Source organism: Rutilus rutilus (genome assembly GCF_951802725.1).
Source record: "Rutilus rutilus genome assembly, chromosome: 10".
Taxonomy (NCBI): Eukaryota; Metazoa; Chordata; class Actinopteri; order Cypriniformes; family Leuciscidae; genus Rutilus; species Rutilus rutilus.
In genome coordinates this window covers 27,088,051-27,108,130 of record NC_140215.1, presented here as the reverse complement: position 1 = coordinate 27,108,130, position 20,080 = coordinate 27,088,051, and the positions used below count along the sequence as shown (strand labels likewise).

General features: G+C 38.9%; 1 protein-coding gene across 1 annotated transcript in view; it reads right to left on the bottom strand.

The window, feature by feature from the left end:
• Positions 1 to 20,080, bottom strand: part of col4a2 (collagen, type IV, alpha 2) — a 135,939-nt gene that overhangs the window by 45,918 nt on the left and 69,941 nt on the right. The gene's annotated exons all lie outside the window — the stretch shown is intronic.

Here is a 20,080-nt window from a genome sequence, read left to right as displayed (position 1 = left end):
CTCTATAGCACCATCCAGTGCTTCCAACACCACACTGCATATATGAGTGTATGATAAATTGTGGAGTAGGCCTACACATGTTGAGTTCTTAGTTTAAAACATGTGTTGTTCCTTAACTTGATCTGAATTCATTCAGGAGCTGAAACATGTATTAGTCAAACTGTAGAACTATGATATTAGACATGTGATATGTAGTCTGCCCTATTATCTGTAGATCTGTCTGCTCCAAATCTGTAAATGCAATTAAATGGAAAATGGCAATGAAACAAGATTGTGTTTGTGTTCATGTCTAGAGATTTGTGTGGGTAAGAACTTAAATCCAGTGAACAAACCGTGTTCTACTCTGATGGGATAGATTGATAAACAGACGCCCTGCAGTCTCATGCACACTTAAACCCCCTGCTCTGCCCCTAATCCACAGTCAGCCAACTGATCTGAGACCCTGTTAAGAGTGCAAGACTCCGTCTGATCAAAGACAGTGCTATGTACTGGATGTCATCCGCACAAAGCACATCCACATCAACAGAGCATCAAAAAATCATTTCAGATTAGTAGCGGCATCTGGGTAGTGTGCTGATTATTTGAGAAAGAGACTTGATGAAGTCACTGATTGAGCTTTGCATGGTAAGTATGGAGGTCTAAGATAGTCTACAGCGAACACAAAGTTGTTTCTTCATAAAGCTCTGTATACACTCACAAAATAAAGGTTCTATAGGGTCTTTCACAGTTATAGGAACTCAGTTATAGGGACTAGCCACCAGGGCGTTCCCCCGAGAACTAAATGTTCCCCTAGGGCCATTTTCCTGGTTGCATTCGCAAAGCCAGTAGGAACCTTGAAGTGACGTAAGCCGGACGACAGAGACGTCATTTAAGCGCAACATTCAATGATGTTAACAGCTCCGTAGCATAAAGGTTGAGAAGTAACTGGACTTCGCCGCTGGTTCATTTTTTGCTGTTTTCCATGTTCATGGAGTTAGTTCGTAGAGTAAGTATGTAAACTGTGTTTACACCAAAAAAAAATGGCAGGGGCCGGTGTTTTGTATGGCTTGCGTTCAGCCAATCAACGTACAATTACGTCACTGGTAGTTCCTTCCTATTGAGCTGTGTTAGACCCTACTCTGAAGGAGCTAATTTTGCCTTATCACTAAAATCGTTCCCAGTTCCTGGGAACACGCAGTTGTCGCGAACACCCAAAAAAGCTGGTATAGTTATAGGACCTATAACCGATCCTCCGGTGCGAAAGCCCTTTTTATTACCATCAATGGTTCATAGAACCACATCTGTTTCCATTGCATAGAGGGTTCTTTATGGAAAAAGGTTCTTTAAATTATTAAACTGTTCTTTACAGTAAGAAGAATTTTTTTCTTTATGGAAATCAAAATGGTTATTCAATGGCATCTCTGCCAAAACCCCATTTTAGACCTTTATTTTTTATTGTATCATCCATTCAGACAGAAATGAACATTATTATTATTATTAATAATAATAATATTATACACTGGGGCGTAAAAACAATCTGAAAAGTTACGGCAGACACATTTTAAATCTCATCAGCCTCTCTTACAATATGATGCAGTTTTAAATGACTTAGAACTAAAACGTTGCACTTGCAATCATGTATGAAAGATCATTTGTATTTTTCATATTAAACAGAGCTTAAAGACTGGTGGTGCTCGAGACATTATTGGCCAGTCAGTTTCTTTTTTTGAAGAAAATAAGACTAACACGCTAACATTTACTTAAATATGAAATGATTGTATCTACATTAACAATTGTCAAAGATGACTTCTCTATGTCTTCCCTTATGTAGATCGCTCAGTGCCTGTTATGCTAATGTAGCGGTGGGCTGTTATGTTCATGAATATTAATCATGTCGTCTGCGTTCACCCAAAGTGAATTGCAGAATTTAAAATGCAGATAGTGAAAGGTGAGCACTAGCCAGTGAGGTTTCTGCTTGGTCCTAAAGCCTTCGTATTACACTTCGCTCAGTCATTATAACACAAACACAATTATAATCTGCAAACAAAGTTTTTACCCTTTCATTTTCTACATGGCCATTAAAAATGTTTTAAACTCATAAAGAATTGCAATGAAAGACAATATTAGCAATAAAATAAGCATAACATATTTCCCATGCTGTGTGAGTGTGCAGTCACTTTTTACATCCATCTCTGCAAGTCCTGTTTTCACAGAAAGGCAAATTTAAGACATTTAATACATTATGTTTAAAGTTTGTACAACTTGGAGAAGAGCTACCAAAAAGTAATGAGGACAAAATCTCGGTAACGCTTTAGATTTCAGCCCGGAGAGTACTACATAATTAAGATGAATTTACAGTGTAACTTTCGGTAATTATAGTGTACCTCCCACTTCCATGTAAGTATAAGGGAACAATATGCAAAATTTGGGGAATAAAGGGGTAACAACCAGGAGAATTAAAAAATATATATTTATACTGTACGTATTATAGAACTAAGGGGTACTTATTCTACTATTATGATAAAACAATCTTGCATTTGGGACCAATTTACCGAGGACATACACTGTGCACCTTTTTGTAAAAATTGTGTACCAATACAAACTGTATAGGCTTTTTAAAATTTTAATTTTTTTAATTTGAAACTTTTAAAAATTACAGGGTACATATCTATGCATTTATATATATATATATATATATATAATATATAATATAATATATATATATATATTTTTTTGATAGTAAAAGTACAGATGTTTAAGTTTGAGTTTACATGCTTCAAGGCAAGTAAAGCTAAAACTATTGCATTTTTTTTATATATACTGGGAAATATACTCTTGTTCCAAGTAGTTACAGGGTAAGTGTGGCATTGCGGGCCGTAAATTAAAGTGGTGCTTGTTACCCTCTTGTTCAATGTAGTTACAATGTAAGTACAATAAAAAAATACATACTGACAATCTTATAATACTGACTTGGAAACCTTTATAAATTTGTCCCAAATGTGATTGTTGTATCATAATAGTACAATAAGTACCCCTTAGATCTACAATACTTACAGTATAAAAAAAGTTATTTCTCCTGGTTGTTACCCCTTTATTCCCCAAACTTTACATGTTGTTCCCTTATACTTACATGTAATTACTTTATAGGTACACTATAATAACAGAAAGTTACTCTGTAAAATCGCTTTAATTACGCAGTACTTTCCGGGCTGTAATCTAAAGCGTTACCCAAAAAAAAAGTCTAGACAACAAGTGGCCAGGACATGCCTCCCACCTGTCCATCCATAAATAACACCTATTCTGACAGATAATGAGAAGAGGTTCAAAAGCGATTAACTAAAAACAAAAAAGGTGCCAGAATACAGCCAATAACATAAGTTGTAGTTTTAGGTTTTTACGAAGTGGGCAGTGGCCAACATAGAGGTCTTAAGGTCCTCATCAGTCAGAGATGAGCCATGTGCGTGAGGTGTTCTGTGGATCTGGAGGTCAAGTACTCTGACCTCTGACCTCACAGATAAGGCCTGGCTACTGTTTAAGCTGAGCTAGTATGAAGCTATGTTTTTTTGCAGTATATACTGCCTGACCTTTAAAGCGGAAACTCTAGGCATTATATGTTTCATAAATGTTTTCTTATTGATTGTGAACCAATGATTCTGACTGCGTTTTAAAGTCTCAATGAAATCAAACTTGACAATTCTTGTTTTATGTAATATTGCAGCATTTATTATAAATGTTTTATCCATGCACATCTTTTTTTTATTTTTTTTTATTCATAATCTTTAATCAAAATAACTTCCCCTCCCTCTTAAAAGGACTCTTCTCTTCCAGATGATGCTTGAGGGTGGGATCAACCTGTCACTCACAAGCATGCCACACGAGTTCTGAAAAGTAAAGCCAAAGTATCTCGATCACCCCCCTCTGGTGGTTGGTCCCAGTATAGGTCATAATCCCCCCCATGTAGTCTAATGGGATGCCAGGGAAACTAAACAACACTTCAAATAATTTTTTTCCAAAGATGTTTTCATTTTAGGTAGTTTTTATCACGCTGATGTAAGTTTAAGTGTTAATTTTTGGAAATAAGTTTGGTCTTAAGCCCAATTTATACTTCTGCGTCGAACTCACGGCGTAGCTACGTCGTAGGTTGTGTGTAGCGCGCATACCCTTCGGCGTACCCTGACGTGCACCTCTCCAAAAATTTAACAACGCGTCAACTCTACGCGGACGCAAGCGCTGTGATTGGTCTGCTAGGACCGCTCCCTCGGGTTTCACATGCTTCCTCTGCAAGTGTAATTTTGCAGAAGTATAAATGAAAACCAACGCGTTGCCTACAGCGTAGAGGCTCCGGCGTAGGTCCAACGCAGAAGTATAAATCAGCCTTTAGTTATTTGATGCTATAAAACGGGAGTGTGATGTCATGATTGACAGCATCTCTAAATGAAGTAGGACTGAAGTAGGCACCAACGGACGGATTTTTTTTTGCATTTTTCTGCGCGAGTGTGGGCGGGACCTTGATATCGATGCTCCACCAGGGGCGTAGCCAGGACATTATTTCTGGGGGGGCCAGCTTGGGCCAGTCTTTTATTTGGGGTGGCACTTAATTGATTGTCAAAAACTACTATTTTAAAACTCACTCAGAGTAGCGGTTTTCCCGCGGCTCGTCAGGCCATAAACAATGGATTGAACTTCCTTATGGACACTAATAATGTCTTATTGATAATCCATGTTATTGGGATGGGTGCTTAGATCAGTGGTTCTCAAACTTTTTACACCAAGTAGGCTACCACCTCAGAAAATATTTGGCTCTCCAAGTACCACCATAATGATCAATATTAAAATACAGTAGCGTAGTAGGCCTAACTATTCAGCTACAGTTATGCACAGCTAAAAAAACAGGCAGTTTTATTTATAATAAGAATATGTATTGTTGTCAGCCACTTTAAACATTGTAACAACACAGTTTTAACATCAACACTGCACTGTGTGCACTGTTACACAGGTAATTTTTTTAATGATTAAATTAAAATGTCATCATAATTTCTCACTGTTTTGTAGCGTTTGCTGCTGCTGCCTTCACCGGCGCTTTCAAAGTTGCCACTGTTGTGTTGTGCGAGTGCGATGTGTCATGATTATGTGAGGGGTTAGGGACCTTAACATGAGACGGGGATTTTTTAGTGCAAATGACAGAAAGACACAATATGAATTGTCATTTTAGGCGATAATTTATTTATGTAAACCATGGCATTTTAAGTGCAATATTCAATTTATTTTTCTTAATTGTCTTTTTGTTTGTTTGCTGAGTGAGTTTTCAAATCTGCGTCACTCATCGGCGAAAGGTGGAAATAGAGTGTTTTAGTCTGTTATAAACAAAGCAACAAACACACCTACAAACAAACGCTGATACAAAATATGACGCTCTCTTCTATACTCACTCTAACGGTAAAAAGATGTATCTTCCCCTGTGGCTCAGTGGTGAAATCTAAGCTTTTTCGCGCCAGAGACCCGTGTTCGAATCCCGGCTCTGGCGGCAGATTAGCTTTCTTACGTACAGAAAGCGAATCCGCCCCTCGCGCCCTCCTGTTCACTCGGCGGGGGTCGAGTATTTATTTATGAGTATTTATTTAAACTCAGGAGGTTTTTTTTCTTTAAATTAAATTTATTTTCCCCCTCCTCAGACTGGGGGTGGGGCCGTGAGTTTGGGGGGGCTGGCGGGGGGGCCGAGCCTTGACCAGTGGTGGCCGTGGCCCCCCCTGGCCACCACGTAGCTCCGCCCCTGTGCTCCACCTCACGCTCACTACTGCGCAGACTCGAGTCCATTGTTCAGTACTGCGCAGAATCAGGTCTCAAAATCAGTGCAAAATGTCAGCGCCATATAGGGACTTTGGCGGCTTCACTTTTCTACAATGGAAGAGAGTGAGGGTGCGTCATCCATCTTTTTTTACAGTCTATGGTCACTCACATGACATCAGAGCAATGGCAAACCACAACCATCAAATCAGTTCCCGGTGGACAAAATTAAGTCCCGCCCTACATTTTTTCTTGTTCAAGAAGCCGCTTCACTTGGATATACGTCACAATAGGGGAAAAAAAAAGACTGTCGCAACTGACATGCTGACATTACTGTCCCCATGAAATCAAAATTATATTTTTTGGGCTTTTAGTATGAATATGTAACACTTACTGTTATCTATAAGCTAGTGTGCTCGATAACAATGAAAACATTTGCATTTAGAGGATAATAAGTGTTACAAAACTTACAGTCTCTCACTTCTGCCAGTAGGGATCATGATTTTGATGACATCACTCTGCACTTCAGCTTCTCATCAGCTTTTCAGTCCAATCAAATACTCTCTAGAATCTGAAGCGTCCCGCCCCCTACACTATAAATAGACACTGAAGCTGCGGCTAAAATCGGTCACTTGTTCAAGCATTTACCATTTTCTATATGGTGACTGGCACAAAGTGCACTATGTAGGGGACAGGGAACGATTCAGACATTGTAAATATGCTTTCCATTGGGGTGAATTAAGGTCTGGTTTCATGTTAGTGTCACGCGAACCACCCGCAATGCACAAACAGTCTGCTTCAGAGCGGATCTCATGTTCGAGTCGGCGCAGACCACAAAACATATCGGACCCATTTAAATTCTGCACAGAATGCTATATTTTAAAGCGATATGGAGGAGATTAGGAGGAATTACTGCGGCTTTACTGAGCTCAACGGCTCTGGCCGAGCTGTGATTAACTAAACACCATTGGCTATTTAAAAAAGGGGAGGAGCTGCTTGATATGTCCCGCCCTGTCATCCTGTTTCAGTGGAAATTACATCAACACATTGAATAATGCTGTGCGTTTCAAGGCACTTCAGTGAGACTGTAAGAGTGGTGATGTGTAGGGGACAGCCACTTCACATGGTGGCACTGTGCTTCTATGAATTTACAACTGGTCAAGAGAATAAATTACTTGCTGAACATGAAGAGAAAGATGCTACTGTGAGAACTGAATTTGTATTTATAAACCAAATGTATCTGTCCAACGCATTCTCATCCTAGGGCGTCATATACTGACGCTTTTGACATTTCGTCTACATCGAACGCACATGGCACCCTTTAGCGTCAATATGACACGCACAGAGCTTTGTTTGGTTATGGGTAGGTTTAGGTCTGGTGTAAGGTTAGGGTTAGACCGCTAGGAGGCGCCTTCTGGCCCATTTCTATCTGCGTCTCATATTGACGCTAAAGGGTGCCATGTGCGTTCGATGTAGACGAAATGTCAAAAGCGTCAGTATATGACGCCTTGGGATAAGAACGGGCTGATCTGTCATAGTAACAGTAGTAGTGAGGTTGGTGTTGGGGGCACTTTGTTAATGTAGTTGATATTTCCCATGGTAGAAAAAAACAAGTGCTTCTAGAAACATCTCTCAGGAAATGAAACATAATTTAATACAAATAATTCTTTACTTAAAAAAAAAAACAAAAAAAAACACAAGGGAGCATTTACAACAACATTTCATAACTCTGCAACTTATTACCATGAAAATGGGGCATGGGGAATCTATCAATGCCATGGAAAAAGAACTTGACTGAGATCAACTAAAATATATTTTGTTGCATGTCTATAATAGCTTAAAAACCTTGAAATTATGGCTTGATTTTTATTTCTTTTTTTTTTTAAATGACACATTTAATGTAACATACAGGTCATGTTTATACAGGCTAAAATGTTTAAAAACTGCACCTGATACACAGGCTATATAATTTGAAATAATAAATAAGTAATCAATGCTTCAAATATAGCAGTTTTAATAGCTCAAGCTGAATGAACTCCACAAGTTTGTGTCAAAATGATGATCATGTTCTTCAGCATGATTTCTCTGCTGAAAAATCTAGCATAAACCAGCAACATTGGTCCATGTTGGTCGAGGCTGGTTTATGCAAGTCAGAGCTGGTATAGTGCTGGTGGATTCGCATTGTAATGCTGTTCTCAAGCAAAACTGAGCTGGTGTAGCTGGTCCAAAGGCACTCTCACTTCCCATGCTGGGGTCCAGCAAACCAGCAGCCCATGAAGGTCCCAACATGCAAAACATACCTTATGTTGGTGACCAGCAATGCTGGATTTTTCAGCAGGGTTGAGATCATCCAAAGACCAAAGACCTTGAACATCTGACTGACTGTACAAAGAGTCACATGATATATATAGTCTCAGACTACTCAGACTCCACAGTGAATTACTGCCTTACAGTGAGATTATGGCTAGAGAGGAAAGTAACTGACATGGATTTCCAGAGAGTTCCCCATACAATGCACCTCAAGTCCTTACATAGACATACAGTAGCCCATTTAGTTTTAAGTGGCTCATTATTTAGCTTTTGTATTATCCAGAAAAGTCCCTTCTTTCTCAAAAACCAAATGTTTACTTGACCCTTTCTGCCAGATTTATTTTACACATCCCCAAAATTCAGCAAATATATGGCCCATTAAATATGATGTCCTACCCTCCACTTGAAGTCTATGGTTTGTTGTTTTGACATGTGGTAGCCACATCCTAGAAATCATCCTACACCCAAACCTAGCAACGACTACACCCCTACAAACCTAGCAACGACCCAGGAAATCACATGATCGCTGTTGTTTTTTAAAGTAAATATAAACATCCTGTGTAATGCCCTCCAGCGCATGTTTTCACCCTTACATGTCCTTGATAAGCTTTGTGAAGACACATTATCTGTTTTTAGCTAAATAAAGCATTAACGTATCAGCAGTGTTGGGAGTAACGCGTTACAAAAGTAATTAATTACTGTAATGCATTGCTTTTTGCTGTAACGCGGTAATGTAAGGCATTACAGGGGGGAAAAATGTAATATTTTACTCGGTACAAATGTCAGTAACGCGCGTTACAAGCAGTTAACCTGGAATAAAGTGGTAGTTTTTTTTTCCTTCATGCAAATTCGCCAAAATCACCGCGAGATCAGCAGAGGAGAAACGTCCGCGCAAAATGTTTCACTCCGTTTCCATGGCAACTCTGCGCCGCGGCCGCTCCAGTGTTTGAAAAATAGACAGTAGGCGTTTCTCAATGTCAAGGAAGGATCCTCGGAAGCCAGAATTTCGAGGATGCTACGTCATCGACATCCGTCGAAGGACTGTTCCAATGTCGAGGATCCTCGGAATTTCCACCAAGGACTGAGTCCTTCGTTCGAAAAATATCCCATATACAGGAAAGGATGCATATGTGTAGCCTTCGCGCTCTTCGCGCTCTCAAATCACCCACAATCCTATGCGCGCAGCTTTGCTATCTTGTTCAAAAAATTCAAAATGTTAGACGTTAACGGAGTCGGAGCGTTAACGGATCAATATGCTTTCAAATGTAAATATATTTACGTTACCAAACATTTGTTTAAAAAAATAATTACATCCATTATGTTATGGGTCAAATTGACCCGCACTGTTTAAACACACTTAACAGTCAAATAATCAATATGATTAAAAAGGAGTTTATTGATTTAAAAACGATTATATTGCCTGAGTGAACAGAACTGCGTCCATAGCAACGCTCTGTTTTTCATTTTCACTGACGTAATGACGCACTGACGTGCACTTGCTAGCCTGTTCCATTTACATGTTCTCCGAATGCTAAAGAGGAGCCTCGCCTAGCCTCTGAAGGAAGTGACTTGGAAGGACCAGTCCTGCCAAGGAAGTATCCTTGACATTGAGAAACACCTAGAATGGGTTTGAAAGCGACATGAATGTTCAAAGTTCACGCGCACGGCCATTGATTAAACCACGTCAAAATCATGCAGCATTTACAAACATCTAGAATTAGAACATTACTTAAATAAAAATCTCATTAATATTACATTATACATTTAAAACTGATTTTGGAGATCTATGACTCGTTCATAGACCAAATGGCCTATGCCCACACTACTGCAGTCACTCACAATAATAATTAAAATAAAATAAAAATATTTGGCTTAGTTATTTTTATTTTTGCTAAAGTTTAACCCTAAAGTTTAGCCCGGGCTTAAAGTAAAAAGATTTCTGTACCATGCGTCCATGCAAAGTACCATGGTAATATTTGAGGTACCAAGGTTATATCTGAGGAAGTATGTACCATGGTAATATGTACGGCAGAATGTACCATGGTTATATCTGAGGTACTAGGGCATGTACCATGGTAAATCTGAGGTACCATACTATGTACCATAGTAACATACTGTACAGTATAGTACTTCAGATATTATCATGGTACCATGATAATATCTGAAGTACTATAAAGTATGTACCATAGTTATATCTGAGGTACTATGGTATGTACCATGGTAGGTACCACGGTAAATCTGAGGTACCATACTATGTACCATAGTAACATCTACAGTACCATGCAATGTACCATGGTACCATGATAATATCTGAAGTACTATATAGTACCATGGTTATATGTAAGGTATGGAATACCATGGTACTACTATGGTATACCATGGTATGTACTATAGTACATCATAGTAAAATTTCTTATGGGTCCAAGCTCAGTCGGATACCACATCACCTTCTACTGGATGTGTAATGAGCTAATTGAGCATCATAAGCTACATTTAGATTTCCAAATCCATATTTGCAGTTATTTGGGTGAGAGTAACTTAAAAGTAATGCAATAGTAGTGTAATGCCTTACATTTTAAATACAGTAATATTGTAATGTAACGAATTACTTTGAAATGACAGTAATAAGTAATAAATAACGCATTACAGTTTCGAAGTAACTTGCCCAACAGTGGGTATCAGGGCTTAGTCTATCTGCAAGTCACAGTCAATGAAAATATAACAAAGTTTACTAAAATAACATTACTCCATGGCCACAGCCTTTTTTATTCTTCAGAAAAAGCTTTGTATTTGTGCCCAGATGCAAAGCCTTTAAGGTATAAGAGATCAAATACATGAGATTTGTTATTTCCTGGGCCGTCACCAGGAACCAGGTCAATACCCTGCTGGCCATCAAACGTCCTGTCCCCTACTATGTGTCTTCCTGATTCCTTGACCCATTTTCTGTTCTGCTCAACAGGGGAAAACCAAACTGCTGTGCCCCACAGAACCAGCAAACTTACAAAAAAATAGTAACATAATACAAAAAGTTCTTTCAGTAGTGGTCTCTCTTGAAACTCATGCGGAGTTATTCACGGCACTCATAGAAAAAAAAAAGTGCAATGGGTTTTTGACTCAATTTTAAAGAGCCCTACATGCCAAAAAGGTTTTATATCAGAATTAATTGTATTTCTGAATGACCATGTGACACCGAAGGCTGGAGTAATAATGCTGAAAATACAGCTTTGGAACCAATGGAACAAATTACATTTTAAACTACATTCAAATAGAAAAGAAATTAATTTTAAATGTAATAATATTCACACAATATTACCATATTTTTGATCAAATAAATGCAGCCTTGGTGAGCATAAGATACTTCTTTCAAAAAAGATAAAAACATCTCACCAACCTCAAACTTTTGATTGGTAATGTTCTGTATGTCATGAGGCCTTGGCAGTAATGGAACTGGCAATGCTCTTTACAAGGTGTACATTTGGTGAAATGAGCCAGTAACGATGATAGACAGGCATGAGCACTGGCAGTCTGCAGTACTTAAATCTGAGATCAATTCCTGGCACACAGCAAACGCACTCAGATGAAAAGGTTCTTGGCCCAAGTCCTATCAATTGCAGATTAGCGTGAAAGCGTACAAGCATGTGTTTGGGTGGAGCCATAACCTTCCACACACCAGCATAAACACAGTCAGATGAAGCCAATGTCTCTGATTAACTCTACAAAGGTAGATATAGGGTCTGAGAAACTTTTTTTTTTTTTTTTTACCATCATCTGGCATTGCTTTAAGATCAAACATCCTTCAACCTTCAACTGTGAATACTCATTACTCATCAATACTCATTTCTGTCCTGTCCCATCCTACCAGTGCAGATGCTAATGAGGAGTGAGCGGCACAACTCAGAACTGACAACAAACCAAAAACAAGAGTTGACATGAATAATTACTCTGTTTAGTGAGAAAATGATGGCAAAATCTTCATTTTTGGGCGAATTATGTAACGGGATAGTTAACCAAAAACAAAAGTCTGTTCTGTCAAATTGATTTATGCTCCCTGATGACATTCCTACGGTGACCGGGAGGGGACATGTTTGGGTCACTTAGTTTTGTCGTGGCCACAACATATAAACTCTGTGAATGTGATATTAAGTCGTGGGAACGTCATAATATCTCGTGGGCACGAGATCGTATGTTGAGTGAACGACATCCGTTTCTCGTGGCCACGAATGAATATGTTGAGGGAACGGCATCCGTTTCTTGTGGCCACGACTTAATATGTTGAGGGAACGACATCCGTTTCTCGTGGCCACAACTTAATATGTTGAGGGAACGACATCCGTTTCTCGTGGCCACGAATGAATATGTTGAGGGAACGACATCCGTTTCTTGTGGCCACGACTTAATATGTTGAGGGAACGACATCCGTTTCTCGTGGCCACGAATGAATATGTTGAGGGAACGACATCCATTTCTCGTGGCCACGAATGAATATGTTGAGGGAACGACATCCGTTTCTTGTGGCCACGACTTAATATGTTGAGGGAACGACATCCGTTTCTCGTGGCCACGAATGAATATGTTGAGGGAACGACATCCGTTTCTCGTGGCCACGAATGAATATGTTGAGGGAACGACATCCGTTTCTTGTGGCCACGACTTAATATGTTGAGGGAACGACATCCGTTTCTTGTGGCCACGACTTAATATGTTGAGGGAACGACATCCGTTTCTCGTGGCCACGAATGAATATGTTGAGGGAACGACATCCGTTTCTCGTGGCTACCAGTTTTATAACGTGGTAACCGAATCTTCACACGCAATACGGGCTCCTCCTTTTACCCTGGTCATAATTTACTTTGTTATTTGTTAATTTATGTTTCTCATAATTTGTTTTTGTTTATTGCCTTAAAAGGAACTTTATTTTTGATTGTTGAGTATTTCATTCAAGCCAGCAAATGTTCGACGAAAAAGTCCATTCAACTTAAGAATGCGCTTCAGGTGTCTTACGTACCTATGTCTTAATGCCAGAGACCGCTCTATATCTTTATATGACATTCCTAATTCAGTGTAAAATGTTATATCATCAGTCATCTCCATCTCCGACTGCTGTATATGGTTACAGTATTGACCGGAGGGGTTCCCTCAACATAACTCGTGGCTACGACAAATAGTTGTCGTTCTCTCAAAATATGAAGTCGCGGCCACGACATAGTGATGTCGTTACCTCAACAAAATGATCTTGTGGCCATGATTTATTATCATGTTCCCACGAATTAATATATCGTGGCAACAACATAATATCACGTTCCCACGAGTTTATATGTTGTGGCCACGACAAAACTAAGTGAACCGAACATGTCCCCTCCCGGTCACCATACATTCCAATTTTTTTTTTTTTTCTGGCAACACAAACAGTGAAATTTTCATGAATAACCTGTTTGCCTTTTTTTCATATAATGGAAGTGGATGTGACTGGAGCTGTCACTATGCACTGTGAAGTCCTCCAAATCTTCTGAAGACATACAATAGTTGAAGTTGTGTGAAGATAGACAGTCATTATTCACTTAAAATCGTGAATTCACTTGAAAAACAGATCTTAAATATGGTACTTTTAGTTGCATCATGCCAGGTTTGATGTCAAAACCGATTTAAATTTAAGTTAAATCTGTTTGTTCAGTAGACAATGCTATCACAAGGCTTTAGCAGATTTGGATTATAGTGCACAGGTCATATAGAGACTATATTGGCACCTTTTTGACATTTTGTCCCTATTCACTTTCATTATATGGAAAAGAGTGGCCAGGAAATTCTTCAAAAAACATTTTGTTGTCAAGAAAAATAAGAAGCAAGCCAACAAAAAGAACATGGTAAATATCAAAAAGAACCAAAAGTTTGGTGTTAAGAATGACATGAGTGTGAGTAAATGATGGCAAAAATCTTTACTTGAAAGCTGGTTAAAAATCAGCGAACTTGTCCTTTAAAGTTCAGCTGTGTGTAAAGAGGGAAGACAAGAGTTAGAAATAGGGCAAAACAAGTCTAAAAACTCTAAGAAAACCAGAGGAATGGGAGAGTGCAGCTGACTGGCCCTTTAGAAAAATACAAACAGACATGGCCCTAAGTGTACATTTGTATGAGGAGGAAATAAGCGATTAGCCATTAGTTCAAGTCACTGACAGCTCCTGTTTGCCAGGTGAGAGCGAAACTCTCCCAGGGTTCTCCAGTTCAGAGTGGAGCCCTAAAAGTAAAGGTCATTTCCTGTTTCTCTTACCCTCTGCTTCTGCCCCACACCATTGTTTCCTCTCTGCATAAATTGCATGTCTTTTGTTTAGTCATTCCTTTCATTTCTCTGCATGTCTCTCCAAGAAAAATTCGTTTAAATTCTGTTATTTAATCTGCTGACCCTGTTGGCCTTAACTAAATTCAATCCTTCTTGAACTTTCCATGTTTCCCATGCAAACCCCCCGTGTCTTCACTGAGTGTAACAGTAATGCCACATTTGAAGGGTTAAGTGTCTCCTCACCTCCTCCATTACCTCATCACACAACAATCTGCAGGAAAAAACAGGAGACACGGAAGAGTTGAGGAGGTGGGATAGCAATAAATTAAGAGGCAGACATTTATGTTAATGTATTTGTCTGCAACTAAGCAAGATTCATAGCAGGATAATACTGGCTTACAGACAAAATACACTGTATGTTTAAATGCATAGTTGAGACCATGAGCTATCAGAAACAAAATTTTCTGGTGTTCGTTCACTGCACTAGGGCAGGATATTGAAAGTACTTATATAAAATCTACTGCAAAAAAAATTAAAATAAAACAAAATCTAAATGGAAAAAGGAAAATTACATAATATATTAAATATTGTCTTTAGAAAATTTTAAATAATGTAATTCAAAGGGATTTTTTATTAGATTTTTTTTCTAATTTCTAATTGACAATTATTATGTTTTACAATTATTATGTTTAACATAAAAAATCATTATATTTCTCTGAAAACAAGATTTAATGTGGGAATTACATGGGTAATTTGATGTCATGTCCCATACTCTTAAAATGGCTTAGAGCTTTCATCTTTGATTGCTACAGCCTCTGGTATGAATGATGCGCTGTAGTTAGTAAAGCCTTGTGGTACATGTGGTTGATGCAAGAGGGGACACAGCTGGAACTGGTGCTGTAGAACATGTGAACCGTCCCACATAATGCCCAGGGTCTTTCTTCTGGTCTGCTGTTCATAGCATGAAAAATTAAACTAGACTTCATAGGCCAACTACATTGAATTTAGAGCAGATGTTTAAAATGGTCTGGAGACAGATGATGTGCGTGTGAGTGATGTGAAATAGCATACAGTGAAGAAAAACAGAATACCCTTATTTATATATGTATATACAAATACATACATGTAAAAAAATATAATTAATATTTTTATTCAACCTGGTTGCATTAAATCAATCAATAGTAACAGTAAAGACATTTATAAAGTTACAAAATATATCTATTTCAAATAAATGCTGTTCTTTTGAACTTTCTATTTAAAAAATCCTGAAAAAAAAAACTGCATTACGGATTTCACAAAAAAATATTAAGCAGCACTAAGTTTTCAACATTAAATAATAAGAAATGATTCTTGAGCAGCAAATCAGCATATTATAATGATTTCTGAAGGGTCATGAGACACTGAAGACTGGAGTAATGATGCTGAAAATACGGCTTTGCCGCCACAGGAATAAATTACTTTTTTTTTTAATCAGAAAACAGTTATTTAAAATGTTGATAATATTTCACAAAATTACAGTTTTACTATTTTGATCAAGTAAATGCAGCATCACAGAGCTGCACGTGAGCTCTAAGTCATGCGTTTCTGAATCAGCTACAAACAGTAGCTCTAATCTGAGAGGTTGACTCAGGAAACGGGAAGCACTCTGGAGAGTAAAGGCAGGAAGCACAGACAAATGCCTGAGCATCAGGAATACACTCGGAACTACTGTAGGAATGCAGGTTCAGAAAGGTCTCAGAGCAAAAATGCCACTGAAAGTGGATATTACCAGATATCTAAAGGAATAGTTCACCCAAAAAATTGTGTTTTTATTTTTATTTAAAATTTTTTTAAGTGGAACACAAAATGAGAACCTTCGAAGAAAATTGCAGCAATCCATGATCATTTCAATGTCCTCGCCCACTTGTATGATTGTGTAATATTATGTTCCAAGGCAGAAATCCAAGCAGTAGTGAATAGATCCAGCCCCAGTCCTGGATCAAATTACCCACAAGAGCTCTTTGAGGCCACAACACGGCTGTGTGAAACGAACAAAGAGAACAGTGCATTGCCTTGACCCATAGAATTCTATTGAAAGTTCATCACAGTAATACAGCCAAGCATGAACACAGAAATAGTGTCTAGCTTATATTAAACCCATAACATTCCTTTAAAAACACCCAAGACAGATATGTAACTGCTAACAGGCAAAAACTTTTCTTTCTTTTTTTTAACTAAGAACATCTGTCTGGGGACATGAGTCATTTATCCTGATTACAATAAAAGTGAATGAGAAGACTGCACTCCAGGTGTCTATACTTGCCCTATTTGTTTTCACACATTGTCTAAGGCAGGACCAGAACAAAATGAACTGCAAAAATAATATACTACCTATCATGAGAGTACATGTGACATCATCATCATGTGCTAAATGTGAATCACTCGAGCAGGTGCGGAGGGTCTCGTAGGACTGGGTTGGGTGGTCAGTAATGTTCCCTCTAATATTTGTTTTTGCTAAGCAGAACTACGTCTTCTCAGAAATGTCAGGGTGCCAACTTTGCCTGGCAATAGTGAGATTTTGATGACATGGGTTGAATCATTGACATGCCACTATTGGGAGATTTAAGGATTCATTTTATTGTGTCTTAATGTGGTGATGCGATCAATTATGATAAGGATTAGGGGCGGGTTCAGTATGTTCGGCGGATATAAAAGGGATGAGAATGGCGTCTAAGGGAGCGTGTCTTTCTGGGTTACGGACGTGACGTCATTTTGGTGTGCAGTGTTTAGATCTGGGAGGTAAGAATTACTGGTAGCTGCTTAATTTTTAATGTGCGTTGGGAAGGATAAGTTAAGACCCATTTAATTCACAGTGCGACTGCGGAGTATCGTAGACGCGTTGCTTAACGCCCGTCATGGCAAGCCTGTAATTTGCACTCTACGGAGTACACTGGGTGGTGCGAGTCACCAACAATCGGTAAGTCATACCTATTTGAATGTCAGGTTAATGAGATCATAAACTCGTAATTTACAAACGTCGTGCGTTGTATTTTTGATAGTGATACGAGGAAGGTGTTGCAGCAGGCTCGATGGACGTAAACAGGCTTTGTGGAGGCAGTTAGGCTTGGTGGTGACTCTTTTCTGGACCCGTTGGATCGTGGCTCTTATTGCAAGCACTCCTCGACCATTTCTCATTGCCTATTACCGGAACGGTGTATTGTTTGTGACCACTTGACTTACTATTCCATTTCTCAGTCCCGTGATAAGGAGTCCAGAGGCGACCGGAACAGTGGCGCGTTCACGGCCGTGGTGACGCATTCCAAATTTAGTACGCTCAATTTCAGTGTTTGATCTTTGGACTTGGGTACAGCGGCAAACAACTGTGTTGTCACTTCTATTTGTTCTTTTAGCGGAAAACATGATGTCTTTTTAAAGTGTTTATGTTTGTGAAATTGGTGTTGTATGTTTTGAATATGTTTCTTATGTGTTTTTTTTTGTAATCCAATTTGAGATTACACTCAGAAGAGCGTAATCATTGGGCGACGCGGTGTTGAAAAGCTATTAATGAGCGTCAGCCAGTGAGTGGTGGTTCCATTTCTTTTGTGTGTGACCAATCGATGCCTTTTGTCTGCATGTGAAGAGAGTTCAATTAACAGATTCTTATGTGGGTGTATGTGGGTGTGTGAGTGTGTGTGTGTGTGTGGTTGTCTATGTTTATATTGTTCTTTTCTTTTTTTCCATTCAGAATCGGGGTAACAACTCAACGCCAAAGTCCTCTGGTGTGGTGGTGGTCGCTTATCGACTTGCAGTGTTCACAGAGTGTGATTTGGTGTTGTGCGGTGGGCGCACAAATAATTGTAGTGGTTGTTGGGCAGGCGAGTCGAACCCCCAATTCTGAAGTGGTTAAATTGTGGGTGTAGTACGTGTTATGGTTGATGTATTCATTTCAAAGTGTGTTTATTATATATATATATTTTTTTTTTTTTCTTTTTTTTTTCTTGCTGTTATTTAATAAATGATGAGAAACATTTTCCTGTTGTTTGATATCTGACTCAGCCACTGCGTGTCTGTGTGCTTTGCACTTGATGTACAGGTGGGTCCCCGGCCCATTCCGGGGTGGCGTAGTCTATTTTTCTTGTGCCATAATTGGTATTGTATTGTGCTTAAAGCTGCATTCAGTAACTTCGGGATTTCTTCGCTGTATTCTCGCAGGTTTCTCTCTAGAGCTCCCCCCACAGCTTCGGAATAGATATTTGACAACACTGTTGTAAAAACTCGTTGGCGATTCTCAGACACCAGAGGCTAGTAGATAAACGACATCAAAGCAGATGGGACATTCTTTAAAACATCTTCTTCATTCGGGTTCGAACAGCGTGAGGGAGCGCAATAATGACAGCATTTTAGCAGATTTCTTTTGGCCGTAAAGCAATTGTTTACATCGCGAGACCTGATATCACGCGAGACTTCCTGACGCGCCGGCTCAAAGTTGCAAGTGCGCATTTTCCGCTCAGGGGCACCAGGGGGGTGCGAAACGACCACCATGCAACCCGAAATAAGTAATATAACCATTCCAATGACTCCGAAGCTGTTCAGTTAAGGTAAAAAAAGTTACTTAGTTCACCTTTAAGAGAGCAAACTGCCACATTAACAAATGAAAATGACCCAAATACTAACCAAATGAGGGTAGCAGATCAAATAAAACATACAAATTTGATGTTCAAGACAAATTGGGTTGTGCTCTTTTCTCATGTGGTTTGCTGTGTGCTCTGAGGCTATAAGTTACGTTACTGACAGAGATCCCTCATGCAATAGCGCACATATTCAACTAATCCACAACAAAATGATCACCTGCATGGCCTGACAAAATTCACCAGCCAAATATATCTCTTTTTTTTTTTCTTCTTCTTCTTTGCCACTAACACTTTTCATGTTCTTCATGATTCTTCATGTTCTGGGTGTTGACAGCTAGCTAGTTCACCAAAATAGTTTGTCATAATTGACTAACCCTCTAGTCCTTTCAAACCCAGTGTGTCATACTCCAGTCCAGTAGATGGTGGAAAGGTTCACCTGCTTCTGAAGTTTTAATGCCAGTTGGCAAACCAATGTAAAATGTGCCTTTCTGACACCTACTGGACTGGAGTGTCAAGCGCTGCATGGTGGACAGGAGAACAATGGCAGCAGTCATGATTGTATTAAAAAAAAAAAAATGTCATAAAAACTTTAAAATGTTCAGCAAGCCACATGCACTTTTTTTTTTTTGCTGACACTCTTGAGTGCTTTATTAAGTGTTAAAAAGTGAGGTGTACTGCCATTTTATGGAATTTGGTTTCGTGTTTTACAGAAGTGGTTTGGATTGACATGAAGACGAGTAAATGATGACTGAATGTTTATTACTGAGTGAAATATTTGTTTATATTGGCCTTGCATTGCTGTTATGTTTTTATCAAGGTCTCAAACTTCAGCAAAGCTAGGATCCAGGGTCAGAAAAACTTTTCAAATATTTGTTCCACAAATATAATCAGCAATGTCTGCACTGTTTAAATAATGTGCAGTCATCCATCTCTGAAAATCTAAAAAGAAAACAATATTTTTTTCAAACCAATTTGAGTCTGTCTTATTTTTGGTCTGCACAGGAGCGGCATCGGAGTCACACGGCTGGACACAATCCCAGCTACTGAGTACCTCTTTACCAACCCTCACTGTTTCCCATCATTGGGAAGGTCCAGTGACTGTGGATGTATTTATACAAGAGAGAGG